The sequence below is a fragment of the Bubalus bubalis genome, chromosome 5, assembly GCF_019923935.1.
Source record: "Bubalus bubalis isolate 160015118507 breed Murrah chromosome 5, NDDB_SH_1, whole genome shotgun sequence".
Classification (NCBI taxonomy): domain Eukaryota; kingdom Metazoa; phylum Chordata; class Mammalia; order Artiodactyla; family Bovidae; genus Bubalus; species Bubalus bubalis.
In genome coordinates this window covers 14,706,387-14,721,533 of record NC_059161.1, presented here as the reverse complement: position 1 = coordinate 14,721,533, position 15,147 = coordinate 14,706,387, and positions in this window count along the sequence as shown.

Sequence of the window (15,147 nt, the reverse complement as noted above, 5' to 3'; positions counted from 1 at the left end):
TGTGAGAAACAACAGAAGCTCGCTGACAAAGAGGGGCGAGAGGATTCAGTCACTTTTGAGAAAACCATTGGAGAGGTCAGGGAAGACATAGTATTGTATCAGCGTTGCTGTGAAAATCTGTTTACATCTGCTTTTCGTTCCCGAGATCTTTTTTTGTCTGAGTGCAGCTCTCCTCTCAGAGACACTGAGTCAGTTCTTTGCTGGACTTGCCCTCTTGGAAAAAGAGAGTAACCTTGAGAACAGATAGCAGCCTTATTTCCACCGCCCCATCTTGCCCCCAGAAGGCGAACCTGTTAAGGGGAAGGGAGACACTTGACAGCAACTTCATGTGATTCTCAAGGGCACACTGGAAAGTTTCCTAGATTTGAAGGTGAGGGGATTTTGTGAGGTAAACTTGTTTAAGAGTTTGGCAAAGGCTTCCAGGTTAATGTGTTAGCTTATCCTGATTTGGCCAGGGCACTTAAGCCATCTACGCCTAGCCTTGTTTGTATCTGATCCCTGAGCTTAGAGGATATTTCTAGGAGCTCTTCGTCATCAGTCATCACTTCCTACTACTCTTTATCATTAACTATTTCATGTACGCTTATGGGAGCAGAAAAATGTAGGGGCCCTTCATCTGCAATAGAAGCTTTACAACTTTTATTCTAAAATATTGAAGCAAAGAGACTTGTTTCCAATTCAATTGTGGGTGGAAACGAGGACCTAAGATATCTATTAGTATGGTTCTTATATGGTTCTAGAGGAGAAAAAGACTGACATTTGCCACTGGGCTCTTGTTTTTGTCTTCAGATAATTGACAGAAGTGTTCACTTTTATTGCAAATGAAACAGAGTACGCACCTTTTACATTCTTTTAATACCATAGACTTTGTCCTTCCAGAGACAGAGTATGAACTGCCCACTTCAGGTAGGCACATGACTCTGTGGCCTGCTGCACACATGGTCCCTCTTGCTGTACTCTAAACAGTGCCTTTGTGACCTGAAACAGTCAACACTTTCTTAAAGCTACAGCCTGATCAGTCAATGCGTTTTTGCCTCATGTGGAATTTCACATTTGTGTAGTACCTTCTGTATGAATAATGACATAATTTATGCATTCCATTTGTCCTCCAGGCAACTCCAGATTTAAACCTATCTATCCAATTACTGTATAAACCAGATGAAAATTTAACAGTGGAACACCGTGGGCAATTTCAGCCTGGTAAAGTAACCAATTATAAGATTTCACTCAATATTTTAATTACACAAGATATATTTTGACAGTGTTTAATATGAAGGAAAACTATTGACTTCTATTTTATGTCATGCACTGAGAACGATAAATTAGGAATTGGTGCCTACCTGCAATCTTTCTATTTTCCTCTCTGATCCTGCTTTAAATGTTATGCTTGTGTTTTGTTCCTTATGTGTTACTTTGCTAGGGCTTCTATAACAAAGTACCACAAGCTGAATGCTTAAGCAACAGAAATTTATTGTCTCACAGTCTGTACTTCTAAAGTCACAGTGTTTGTAGGGTCCTGGTTCCCCTGTAGGCACCTGAGAAGGATCTGTTCCAAGCCCTTCTCCTGGCTTCTGGTAATTCCTTGATTTGTGGCAAAAGAGCTCCAGTCTTTGCATGGCTTTTCCCCCATGTGCATGTCTCTGTGTCCAAATGTCCTCTTTTTATAAGGATTAGAGGCCCACCCTAACCTGATATGGCCTCATCTTAACTAAGTCACCATTTCCCAATCAGATCATACTTTGAGATACTGAAGTTTAGGACTTTAACACAAATTTTGGAGGGGACATAATTCAACTCATACCACTTCAGTTCAGCGTTTCTCCAGATTTGGTCCACACGCACCACATTTATCAAAATAACCTAGATGTTTTATTAGAAATGCAGGTTCCTAAGCTTTACCCTAAGCAAGTGATTCTCAAAGGCCAGGAGTGATTTTTTTTTTTTTTTTTTTTTTGCCCCCAGGGGACATTTGGCAGTGTCTGGAAACAGGACAGGAGAGAAGTATCTGATATCCAACAAACTCAGAATGCTGCTAAACACCCTGCAATGCACAGAACAGTCCACCACAACAAGAAAACAATCCCACTCCAAATGTTAATAAAGCCTGGGCTTCCCAGATCACAGTGGTAAAGAATCCACCTGCCAGTGTAGGAGACACAAAAATATAGGTTCAGTCCCTGGGTCAGGTAGATCCTCTGGAGGAGAAAATGACAACCCACTCCAGTATTATTGCCTGGAAGATTCCATGGACAGAGGAACCTGGTAGGCTACACTCCCTGAGGTCACAGAGATTTGGCTACGACTGATCACCACCAAGAAGCTATATCCTAAAACTGCTAAACCAGACTCTCTGGGATAGAGGCCTAGAAGTCAACATTTGACAAGCTACTTTTACCCACACTAAAGTTTGAGAAGCACTTCAGATACAAAATCCTTTTCTTGGAATATATACATGCTCCATTTTGTTCCAGATATTAGTTACCTCTCTTATTTATTAGCCATGCTAATTATAAGATGTTAATCTAACTAAATATGACAACTTAGCAATTGCCTGAATTTCTGAGTCTTACTGTAACATTCATTTTAGATTGGAAAGCTGTTTGTATTTTAAAATTTCTGTTCCATATTATGTTATTTTGGATCAGCTATCTACATTTTCTAGATGCTCTTTGTCTAATCAAAATTGTTTTGAACAGAAAACTATTGCTAGTCTCTGGCTTGGCAAAGCAGTGCTTTGTCTGCTCCAGTCCACTGGTTTTTCCAGTAGCCAGAGTGACTGACTTGTCTATTTCATGTATTTCTCTCATCCCTTGAAGTAATGCTGCTCTCCTCTCAAATTTTTTCTCTTCTTTACTTTTGGCATTTGAAAATATTTTTAGGGTATATTAGTGGTGTCTTAAGAGCAGAAGCAAGAAAATGGTAGAGTCATAAAAGCCACCAGAAGCACAAGGGAAAATCTTAAAACTTCCATTAAAAAAGGTCATTGGAAATTATGTGTTTCAGTGTATAACAAATTGAGAACTTGCCTCTCTAAAAAACTGGTTTAAGTATTCTGTTTTAGAGAATGCTTAGTTGCTCAGTCATGTCCATTCTTTGAGAACCTTTGGACTGTAGCCTACCAGGCTCCTCTGTCCATGGGATTTTTCAGGCAAGAAATATACGTGCGTGTGTGTGTGTGTGTGTGAAATATATATAATCCAGAGATTATAAAATCAAAATAATTTGGCTCTGCATTATCCTTATCGACCATTACATTATCCAAGCTGTTTTGCTAATGACCTTTTACTAGTTTTCTGAAGTCATCGCTGGTAAAATTTTGAGAACAACTCTAGCCTCCTGTTCCAACGACCAGAATCCCTGAATAGTTTCTTTCTCTTTCAACAGTTTCTTAGGAATTAAAACCTCTCATGTCATTCAAACATATTTTCTGTGACATTATATGATCTTTAAGCCTGCTTACCTCTTTGGACTGTGTGGCCAACAATCGTATGTTCAACTCTTAAATTACAAAGTGCAACCTAAGCTTTAGACTTCTCTGGTGACTCAGACGGTAAAGAGTCCGCCTACAATGCGGGAGACCCAGGTTTGATCCCTGGGTCAGGAAGATCCCCTGGAGAAGGAAATGGCAACCCACTCCAGTATTCTTGCCTGGAAAATCCCATGGATGGAGGAACCTGGTAGGCTACAGTGCATGGGGTTGCAAAGAGTCAGACATGACTGAGCAACTTCACAAGCTTTCTAAAAGTCTTCGTTCAAAAAACCTTAAAAAACAACACAAAACAAAACACGAGATTGCTGAAAATAAGCAAGATGTAGAGTAAGCAGCCTTTATACTGAGTTTTTAATACAAATGTTAAAATCAAATGTATAAACAAAAAAGTGGTAACATAGAGCAAAATCTGTACAGTTTGATCCAGAAGATCTTTTGTTGTGTTTGCATCCAAAACTTGACACCTGATGGCTGAAAGTCATACAACACAGTTTTCAGCTGGACTAGCCAACCAGCTGTTGCCAGTGTAAGCTGATCACTTAACACATGAAGTTAAGAGGCTTCTACAAAAAAAAGCTAGGAAGGATAGAGAAGTGAGGATATAACATCAGTTCTCCCCTTTTCTATCATGTTTTCTACTGTCTGGAGACCAGGGTGAAGTACAATGAGAAAATGATGGAATTTTACAAAATTCTTGTGAACTAGGCTTTCTAAATTACTGAAGAGTCATAAAGTTGTTATCTAAAAATTCCTCCCCTAAGAGTAATTCCTCGTAGCCATGCTCCAAAATTGGCACCCTAGCAAACAGAATGAACAGATAAAGTGAAATGTTATCTTTCCCAATCATCTCTAATGTCCTGCTATAGAGGAAAATGTGAGGGAAAAGAGATGATGGCAACATAATCCACCAATGGCCTCAAAGGTCACCGTGCCTGATACTGAGTGAAGTAAATCAGAGTATTCTTGCCTGGAGAATTCCATGGACAGAGTAGCCTGGTGGGCTACAGTCCATGGCATGACAGAGTGGGACATGACTGAGAGTTGGACACACACAAATCAGAGAAACAGAAACATTGTATTATATCCTTTATAGGCAGACTCTAAAAAGACATGATACAAATGAACTTATTTACAAAATAGAAACAGACTTACAAACTAAGAGAAGGAATTTATGGTTGCCAGAATGGGGAAGAATGGAGGGAAGGGGTAGTTAGGGAGTTTGAGATGGACATGTACACACTGCTGTATTTAAAATGGATAACCAACAAGGACCTACTGTATAGCACAGAGAACTCTGCTCAGTGTTATGTGGCAGCCTGGATGGGAGGGGAGTTTTGGAGAGAATGGATACATGTATATGTGTGGCCCAGCTGCTGCTGCTACCTGAAACTATAGCAACATTGTTAATTAGCTATGAAGTGAAGTGAACGTCAGCTCAGTCCTGTTTGACTTTTGCAACCCCATGGATTGTAGCCCGCCAGGCCCCTCTGTCCATTGGGATTCTCCAAGCAAGAATACTGGTTCAGTTCAGTTCAGTTCAGTCACTCAGTTGTGTCCAACTCTTTGCGACCCCATGAATTGCAGCACACCAGTGGGTTGCTATTCCTTTCTCCAGGGGATCTTCCCGACCCAGGGATGGAACCCAGATCTCTGGCATTGCTGGCAGATTCTTTACCATCTTGAGCCACCATGGAGGCCCAAAACCCCAATATAAAATAAAAAGTTTAAAAAGAAAAGGTCACCCTGCCTCTGAGATACCCTTTCTCTTCAAAGTTTCTCTCTCAATAGCTTACTTCCACCAATCCTTCAAGACCCAATCAGCACTTTGTCACTTCCAAGAAGTAGGCTTGTATAAATGAAAGAGTACTGGACTTGAAGGCCTAGGTCCAAAATCTTGGCTTTGTTGCTTAATTATTTAACGAAAATCTCTTGTCTTCTCGGCGACTCTGTTTTCTAATCTTCAAAATAGGAATTAATACTTGCCTTACAGAATTTTCTATACTTAGTACATGGAGGGTGATGAGTAAATCTTTATTTCTTTATTTGAAGGCCTCCTCCAATTACTCCAACATACATGACTTCTGTCTCATTTCTCTGAACCCTGGCACATCATTTATAAAATTCACTTGTCTCTGAATCTACCTTCAGTACTTTGATGCTTGTAAGGCTGAGAGGTGAGTGGTTTGAAGCATATTAGCAACCCAGACCATAGGCATCTCTTAATTTTCTAGAAAGTGTGGAGCAAAAAAATCGGGATTAATTTTGTTATAGCAAAAAATAATTTTATATAAAAAATCTGAGCAACAGCTATATACTGACACTTAAGGTGGCTGTTCCTCTGCCCTCGGCCACCTTGAAGTGTTGGGTGAATGAGTGTCTAAACCACAGGTGCCTCTTGTGCTTCTTTCTGTCAGACTGATGTTTCCATAGTGAACGTAAGTGGTAGAGGAAGCTGGAGAGATGGAGGACTCAGGGAATAAGAAAGGAAGCGGTTATGAAGGCATATCACAAGCCAGAGAGGGTAAAGGCACCTCGGATGACAGACAAGGACAGTGGATCTCCTTGGCTAATTACCTTTCTCCTTCTCAAAGAGGTCTCCATTGTGCAGAAGGGAATGTAGGATTCTCAACTCCTTTCACTTAGAAAAGTATGTGAACAAACATCCTAAGTACTGCTTTGTCTGTCTTCCATGTGCAAGTGTCCTTATGTAGCTGTTTCTCAGATATTTTTTCTGTAAAATTATTCTTCACCGTAACAAAATGAATCCTAAGTTTTTGTTCTGCATTTCCTAGAAAGCTAAAAGAAGCCTATGATTTGAAATGATGGGGGTCAAGTTTCTTCCCTTTATGTATCTATGCCATGATGCAAGATGTGGCCTTAGCAAGTCTCACTGCTCATGTTGCTTTTCAGCCACATTGAACCCCTCCCTTCCATGAAACATCATGCTTTTTGGATGTACTCTGGCACTGACTGAAGCACTCTTTTGTTGTTGTTTAGCCTCTAAGTCATGTCCAACTCTGTGACCATAAGGACTGTGGACTCCCAGACTCCTATGTCCATGGGATTTCCCAGGTGAGAATATTAGAGTGGGTTGCCATTTCCTACTCCAGGGTATCTTCCTGACCCAGGGATCATTAATTTCTACTCATCCTCCAAACTTTGGTGTTGAACTGAAGAACTCACTTCTGCTACGCAGCTTTCCTGGATGGGCCTGGGCTGGGCTGCAGTCCCTCCTATGAGCTCACATAGTGCCCTGGGACATCTCCCCTCTTTGTAACATTAATTGCATGAGTAATGACAGAGGATGAGCCGGGTGGATGGCATCACTGACTCAATGGACATGAGTTTGAGCAAGCTCGGTGAGATGGTAAAGGACAGGGAAGCCTGGCATGCTGCAGTCCATAGGGTCTCAAAGAGCTGAAAATGACTGAACGACTGAACAACAACTATGCAAGTATCACTCGTCTGCATCCCCTCTGCACGTTGCACTCTGGGAGGACAGATGCCGTCCTGTTCATCGTCACATCGTCACTACCTGCCCTGAGGCCAGGCACATAGAGATCCTCAAAACACATCACTGCAACAAGCAAAGGAGGGAATGATATGCATTACTGTTATTGCCTTGGGCTTTAAAAATGTGAAGATGTACAAGCCAAGAAGTTGGCTTTTGCCTTTTTGTAGTGTGTTGATTAATTTGTTTTAGCTTTAAAATTCTAACCTAAAGTAATATGTAATCTTCACAAAGCTTGTAGGTAATTCTCTTTTGTGTGTGCATGCTAAGTCACTTCAGTCATATCCGATTCTTTGCAACCCTATGGACCACAGCCCTCCAGGCTCCTCTGTTCATGGGATTCTCCAGGCAAGGATACTGGAGTGAGTTGCCATGCCACTCCAGGGGATCTTCCCAACCCAGGAATCAAACCCATGTCTCCTGTGTCTCCTGCATTGCAGGTGGATTCTTTACTGCTGAGCCACCTGGGAAACCCACTTGTCTGTCACTTTTCCGAAAAATCTATCAGCAGGGCCATTGCAAGCCTTTGGTGTGACTTTATTTACCTACTTGTTATGGCCTACATGTCAACAGCAAGTCAGACACACAAATTCTTAACAGATTGAATCATTTCATTTTCCAGAAGGTAATGTATCCACAATTTTGATATCAGTTAAGGGAGGGCCTCATTATTCTAATGTTGCACTTACAGGAAGCCTCTCCTATACTGTGGAGCCTGTTTCTGGGTTTCTTAAGCTCATCCATTGCGTCACAAGCTTCTTGCTTGCTTGTTTGGATTTTCAGTGCTACATATGGTTCCAGGCACAGAGCTGATGCTTGAGGGAATTCTGGAATAGCAGTTTTGAGTGTTACAGGGACATACAGTCACTTCTCATTTTACTTACTTCTCACAGACGTCTCAAGAAGATTTATCATCATTATCTTATGTATAAGGAAATGGGAATTTAGAGATGTTAGGATGCTTGCCTGAAGTCATGTTACTTGAATGGTGGTGCCAGGAGTTTAATCCAGGAGAGTCTGATCTGAGGCCACCCCTGTTTTTACCACCACACCCTGCCTTTCAGTACATGTTTGCTAAATCAGTTTAGTACTAATTTCCATAGGAGACAAATAAATAGTTGATGCATCTAGGAGAAGGGTGAACAGAGGATATTGATAGGTTATGTAACTAAACTTTTGTCTTTAGTGTCAGTGAAATTAACCATTAAGGATAATCAGAAGTGCAATATAACCAGTATGTAGAGCTGTGAACACACCACTTTGGCAGGCAGATCTAAGAAATAGAAGAACTCTTCTTGATAAACAACATCAACTTAGTTTCATGAACAGGTCTCCAAGAGAAACAAGGTGAGGCAGAGATGGCTGGTTGCCTATGCTGTCCATACGTTTTCCTTTTCCTCCTTAGAAACACAGTACTAAAGGCCACAGTTCCTAGTCTCCCTTGCAGCTAGATATGGTAAGCTTGAAATACTATGTGAGAATGTCATAAAATTGTTCTTCAAAGGAAAAAAGAGTACCCTTTTGCCTTTCCTTTTCCTGCTGACTAGGATGCAGATGTGATGGGTTGAAGTCAAGTAGCCACTTTGGATCATGAGGTGATGGGCTAAGGATGACCAGAACAGTGTGCCAGAGGAAGTCTAGGGTATGATGACCTTTGAGCCATCATCTTGATCTGGCCCGCCAAACTCTAGACCTCCTCTATGTGAAAGCATAACAAACTTTCATTTTATTTAAGCCAAACATGGAAGTGGAAGAAGCCAGTTTAGTGATTTCTGTCATTTGCACAAGTGTCCCTCCTCCGGTTTGTCATTCTGTTTCTGTCCAGTTTTATTTCATCTTACAATACTGCAGTTGTTTATATTTCCTAGAACCTGCACTGCATGTTTGAAACTAGCAAGCAGCAAACATCATTTCTTTGTCATAGACTGGTTATTGGTACTATCTAACAAGTTCTCACTAAGTCCTTTGTAGGTGACTCTGATTAAAGGTCAGGAGACCACATGTAAGCTCTACAAATAACCTCAAGTTTTGAATTATATGATTTAGAAGGTTAGGCCCCACCTCAGCTTTCTCTTATCTGACCATTGATCTAATACCACATCATTTTTATTTTTCCAAATGATATAATATCCCACTTGATGGTTCACTGCAAATGTCTACTGAATTTATGCATAATAACATGTAAAACATTCTGCTGTATACAATGAGTTCACAGATGAATCATAAAGGTTTTGTTCTTTAAGAAGAAAGTAATCAGTTGATTGAATGGAGATAAACTCCGTGGGGGTACAAATAGGGAATGGATTATTTTCTCTAACCTTCAAACATTTCCCTGGTGGTCCAGTGGCTAAGACTTTGTGCTCCCAGTGCAGGGGGCCTGGGTTTTGATCCCTGGCCGGGGAACTAAAATCCACAAGCTACAACTAAGACTCAGTGCAGCTAAATAAATAAAGAAATAACCTTCAAACATGGATTTTCTCATTACAAATAACTTCAGATAGTCCCTATAGTTTTTTAGTCACTTGGGGTATTTAAGGCTTACTTTCAGGTATTAAAAGACAATACAGTTTAGTCTAACTTAAAACCTTACATCTGATTCTCTAACCCAGTTGCATCTAATCTCACATGTTAATTCATAGTTTCCCATGGCCTACCCCACCCCCAGCCCAGACCTGATCCAAGGCTCAGGCATCCACAGTGGGCATGAGCCGTGAGGTGTGATCTTTTTATCACTCTGTCTTTACTCTCTACCCATTAAGTACAGAGTAATCTCAGCCCATTCTAATCTCTGTCCTTGTTTCCTGCCATGTGCCCTCTTCAGGCCCATTGGCCTCCTTTCCATCCCTATTAAACATGTTTCTGCCAAGGGCCTCTGAGTTTCCTGTTTCTCTGCTTCACTCTTCCCCCAGCCATCTGCATGGTTTGCTCCACAACTCTCAGGCCTTTTCTCAAATGTCTGCTCATCAGTGAGGTGGCCCTGACTCCTCTATCCCACACCTATCACTTCCCTACTCTGCTTTGCATTTCTCATCTCACCATCTGATAAATTCCACTTCCACTGGGAAGTGAGGTACCTGTCTCTTCTCCTGCAGACACCTCCCATCTTTATAAGGCAGGGCAGGAGGTTAAGTACCTGTCTCTGAGTATGAGAAGAGAAGGAAAAAAAGCCAGAACACTGTCTCCTCCTTTGAATTTCTGTTCTCCTTGACTTTCTTCAACCAAGTTTCACAATTTGGTCTTGTCGTTTAGAAGCTGGACGTGAGAGTTCCCTAGATACTGGATCGATCTCTTTTTTTACTGAGTCTCCATGGATGTGGCAGGCACTCTCTTTAGAATGCAGCGGCAGTTGTCTCATTATTCTCAGTTTTGGGGCTTCAGCTCAAGTATAGAGATGAAAAGTAAAACTTCATTCAATGTGCTGTTAACTAAAACCTTCTCACAATCTAATGTGTAGTGATTGCCACAAAGAGAACGTTTGAATTTGAGGTAATCATTGTGATATGAGTAGATGACTCCATGGATTCAGGATGTTCGATTTTTTGGAAATAGAATCCTAGGTGTTTGCACATTTCGGAAGCAATTAAAACTGGTTATACAGTGAGATTGCCCCTGGATCCAGCCCTGCCTGGACTTTTTATATGAGTCAGTTATTTTCCTTTTTTTTCCTCTTAAGCCAGGTGACTTGGCTTTTCATCACATGCCACCCAGCAGTCCTGGCTGTCGCCATGCCATCTCTTGCCTTAAACTGCTGCCTGTGTGTTGTCATCAGAGTTGCTACACTCCTGGCATATTTTCTCAGGCTGCACTTTTCCTTTTCCCAGGGACTACTGATAATTGAAAGGATTTATTAAGGTCCCACTCTGGGATTCTCCTGGCCACTGAGCACAATAGAAGAAATATTGTTAGTAACTATTTTGACAAATCCAGTAATGTTATGTTTGGATGCATAGTTGTGTTTGCAATTCTGAATGCTATTGCTCTACATATGGCTGAAGAAAATATTTTCTTATTGATTTTCCATAATAATCCAACATAGTAGGCTCGTATTCTTTGTAATTATCATTTGCATTAGTTAGTCTTTAGGTGAAGTATCCAAACATCTTTAAGTTATTAATCTTTTGTATTCAAATGTTATATGAGGGCTTCCCTGGGGGCTCAATGGTAAAGAATCCACCTGTAATGCAGGAGATGTAGGTTCTATCCCTGGGTCAGGAAGATCCCCTAAAAAAGGAAATGTCAACCCACTTCAGTATTCTTGCCTGCGAAATCATGGAGTCACAAAAGAGTTGGACACAATTTAGTATCTAAACAACAATGAGTTATATACCTAACTCCAAAGGTACTAAAATCCATTAAGGAACCTAAAGTCCTTTAACATTCATTCATTCTCCCTAGTGCCAGAGACATATTCCTCTAATAAAGAGACTTATAAAGTAATATATAACACAGTCAATGTGGTTTACATCTTTGAGAAGTTTTAGCAGTGTTACTGTTGGGAGAATTAATTTTCTGAAAGAAATCTGAAATTAGAAATAATTTCAGATTTTAGCCATAATTCAGAGTGTGATAAAATCAGGGTGTGATTTTATACACCCACCAAAGTTCTAACTTTAATTTCCTGTTCTTGGTATGAAAATAAAATGTTTATGAGAAGAAATACCAAAAATTTAGAGGGAATTTGAAATCAAATTCATCATAGATTCACCCAAAAGAAAGAACTTTGAGCTCCAGATAACATAAACTACTATACAGGGTTTGGTTATGCTTCCTTCTTCTGATAGGGATGTGGAAACATAGATTCCTAAAAAAGAAAAGAAAAAAAGGAAAATACTAGGGGGTAGGATTGGTAAAATAAGACCCAGTACCTTTTTACTGTAAAAGAAAAGCTGATCTCAAATTCTTATGTCTGCTTGTTTATAAATTAATTCATTAAACAAATGTTTATTACAAGTTTACTACATTCCAGACGCTATGGTGAGTTTTCATCCTACAAGTTCAGTCAGTTCAGTCGATCAGTTATGTCCACCTCTTTGCGACTCCATGAATTGCAGCACGCCAGGCCTCCCTGTCCATCACCAACTCCCGGAGTTCACTCAGACTCACGTCCATCGAGCCAGTGATGCCATCCAGCCATCTCATCCTCTGTCGTCCCCTTCTCCTCCTGCCCCCAATCCCTCCCAGCATCAGAGTCTTTTCCAATGAGTCAACTCTTCGCATGAGGTGGCCAAAGGACTGGAGTTTCAGCTTTAGCATCATTCCTTCCAAAGAACACCCAGGGCTGATCTCCTTTAGGATGGACTGGTTGGATCTCCTTGCAGTCCAAGGGACTCTCAAGAGTCTTCTCCAACACCACAGTTCAAAAGCATCAATTCTTTGGCACTCAGCTTTCTTCACAGTCCAACTCTCATATCCATACATGACCACTGGAAAAACCATAGCCTTGACTAGATGGGCCTTTGTTGGCAAAGTAATGTCTCTGCTTTTGAATATGCTATCTAGGTTGCAAGTTAGGAGACAGATAATGAAATAGATGATGATAGTCATCTGTGATGATGGTGAGGGAATGAGGGAGTTCCTGTGGGACTCTGGAATAAGAGCAGGTGAGCCGGTGAAGGCAGTGACCAGAGAAACCTCATGAGATGTAGTTTGACCTGAGACTTGAAGCCTGAGTATGAGTTTTCCTGGTGGCTAGGGAAGGGTGTTTTAGAAAACACATGCAAACTAAAGTGTGTCTGAGGATTCCCAGGTAGGTTATGATGGAGGGTGTGTGAGATGGGAGAGGCCTGAACAATGAAACAAAGGTGGGTGTCTTGTTATTCTTTAGGGTTTGGAATTGTCTTAAAGGCCCTGGGGAGTGGCCAAGGGATGTTAATCTAGGGAGAAACATTACCATGTTTGCATTTTAAAAGGCTTTGTGGAGGGTTTTCCTAAGGAGAAAGCTAATGAGTTCCCCATACCTATAAGAGAGAGAATAAGAGGGGAAAAGCTGAGATGAAAGGATTGAATCCTCACAAGAAAGAGTTCGATCAGACAGAGAACTTGACCCTATAGATGATTAGACAGATGTTGTGAAGACCTGAAGATCTTTTATAAAGCGTGGTCATCTTTCACATTTTATTTTTTAGTTTTTACATTTTTTATGTATATGTTTTTGGCCACACTGCACAGCATGTGGGATCTTAGTTCCCCAACCAGGGTGGGAACCTGTGCCCCTGGCAGTGGAAGCAGAGTCTTAACCACTGGACCACCAGGGAATTCTCTACATTTTAAAATGTGTCTGGTTGAGGCAAGAGGTTAGATATGCTGAGATTTCCTAAAATATGTTCTTTAGAAGAGTTGCTGATAGATGTTTCATGAACAGAAAACAGAATTTTAGTGCTTTCCGAAAGTTTGGCTTGGTCACACTTGAAGAGGCCTATCTAATTACTGTGGGACTTTTACAGCCTTTAACATGCATGCCTTGTGTCTTTGACTGGGACTTGGATTCAGGGTTTCCAAACTTTATTGATCACAGGACCCCTATGATCTTCTCTTCCAAAGAGCACACTTGGTAAAATACTGAACTAGATACATTTGATTCTGTTACTAAGATTTTCCCCTGAGGTTCTGAAATCTTAAAAAGTATTTAAGACCTTGAATTACTTTTCCAGAGTGTTTATCCGTTACAAATGAGTGATCTTACAGTTGTCAAGCAAGTCTGTCAAAATTGAATAATAACTAGTCAATGACTACTTTTTAGATTCCTTATTTTATGATATAATTGGATAAAATATGAACATAACTAGAATCCTAAGGGCCAACTTAGACAATTCAGGAAACCAAAAATATACTCATTTCAAATAATTAAAAGAAGATAGGGGATAAGCTGTCCCTTATCCCTCTATGTGAAGATATTCTCTGATAATTTAAAACTCAGAAAGGGAGTTAGAATTCTAATGTGCAGTTTAAACAAAGAGAGATGGAATTTTGGAGTCATCTACAGAATGATGGGCTTCCCTGGTGGCTCAGTGGTAAAAGAATCCACATGCAATGCAGGAGACACGAGTTCGTTCCCTGAGTCGAGAAGATTCTCTGGAGAAGGAAATGGCAACCCACTCCAGTTTTCTTGCCTGGGAGGAGCCTGGTGGGCTCTAGTCCGTGGGATTGCAAAGGAATTGGACATGACTTAGTGACTAAATAACAACAACAACAGAACGTTTCCATTGGGAATGTGACATTAGGTTGGCAGGCGTGAGATTAGGAATATTCAAAAATTTTATCGTCTGAAAAATAGATATTCTAGTGATTTAATCTAACCCTTGAATTGCAAATAGACTTTAACTTAGATGTCAATTCCAATTAGTTGCAGTGTTGTTTGAAGCGTTAGGTTCTGAAGAGTTGAGAGTCTCCATGTAGTTGGACAAACATGGTGACTGATGAGCAGTATATGCCTTGTGTGGGGAAAGAGAGTGAGGCTCCCCATCCTTGCAGTTGCCATTCCCCTTTGAAGTCATGCTTGGAGGTATGGAAGTCATAAAGTGTTCTGGCGAGGTGGATTGGGTAAGAAACAACTATTTGAGATATTTAGGTTATTTAAAAATGATTTAGAAGATCTTGTCAGGTCACTCAGAATGTACATGACCTAGGTTAGAAAAGTGAACTTTGTGGAAATGCAGTACAACAATGGACCCCCGTAGAAAGGAGTCCTTGACAAGGAAGTTCAAATCTCTTTCAGCCCACAAAGTGTAAGGATTCAAATTTAGTATAGTGTCAATATGAGAATTTCTGTTGGAGCCTACATGATTAGTCTTTTCTGTGAGTACATTGAGTTCATATTCATTATTATCTTTTGCCAAGCAAGACTAAATCCTTCACAAAATTCTCAATATAAAGAACTTTCATTCCTTTAGCAAATGAGGCCTCTGTTTTCTATAGGGATCCCAGAGTCCCTGCAATGGACAACACTGTCAAAAGGAAGGAGACTTCCCTGGGAATAGAGAGGGAAAACAGTAGTATGTCCTTGTTGATTGTGCAGTCCCGGCAAATCCCGGCCCAGTCTCCCATAGTGGGCCCTCGGCCTGTTGGCGGACAAGCTGCTGCCCAAGCAGAGACGCGCCCCGTGAGTCAGGGTCACTTGCGGCTTCACACCCGGCTTCCTGCCCGAATC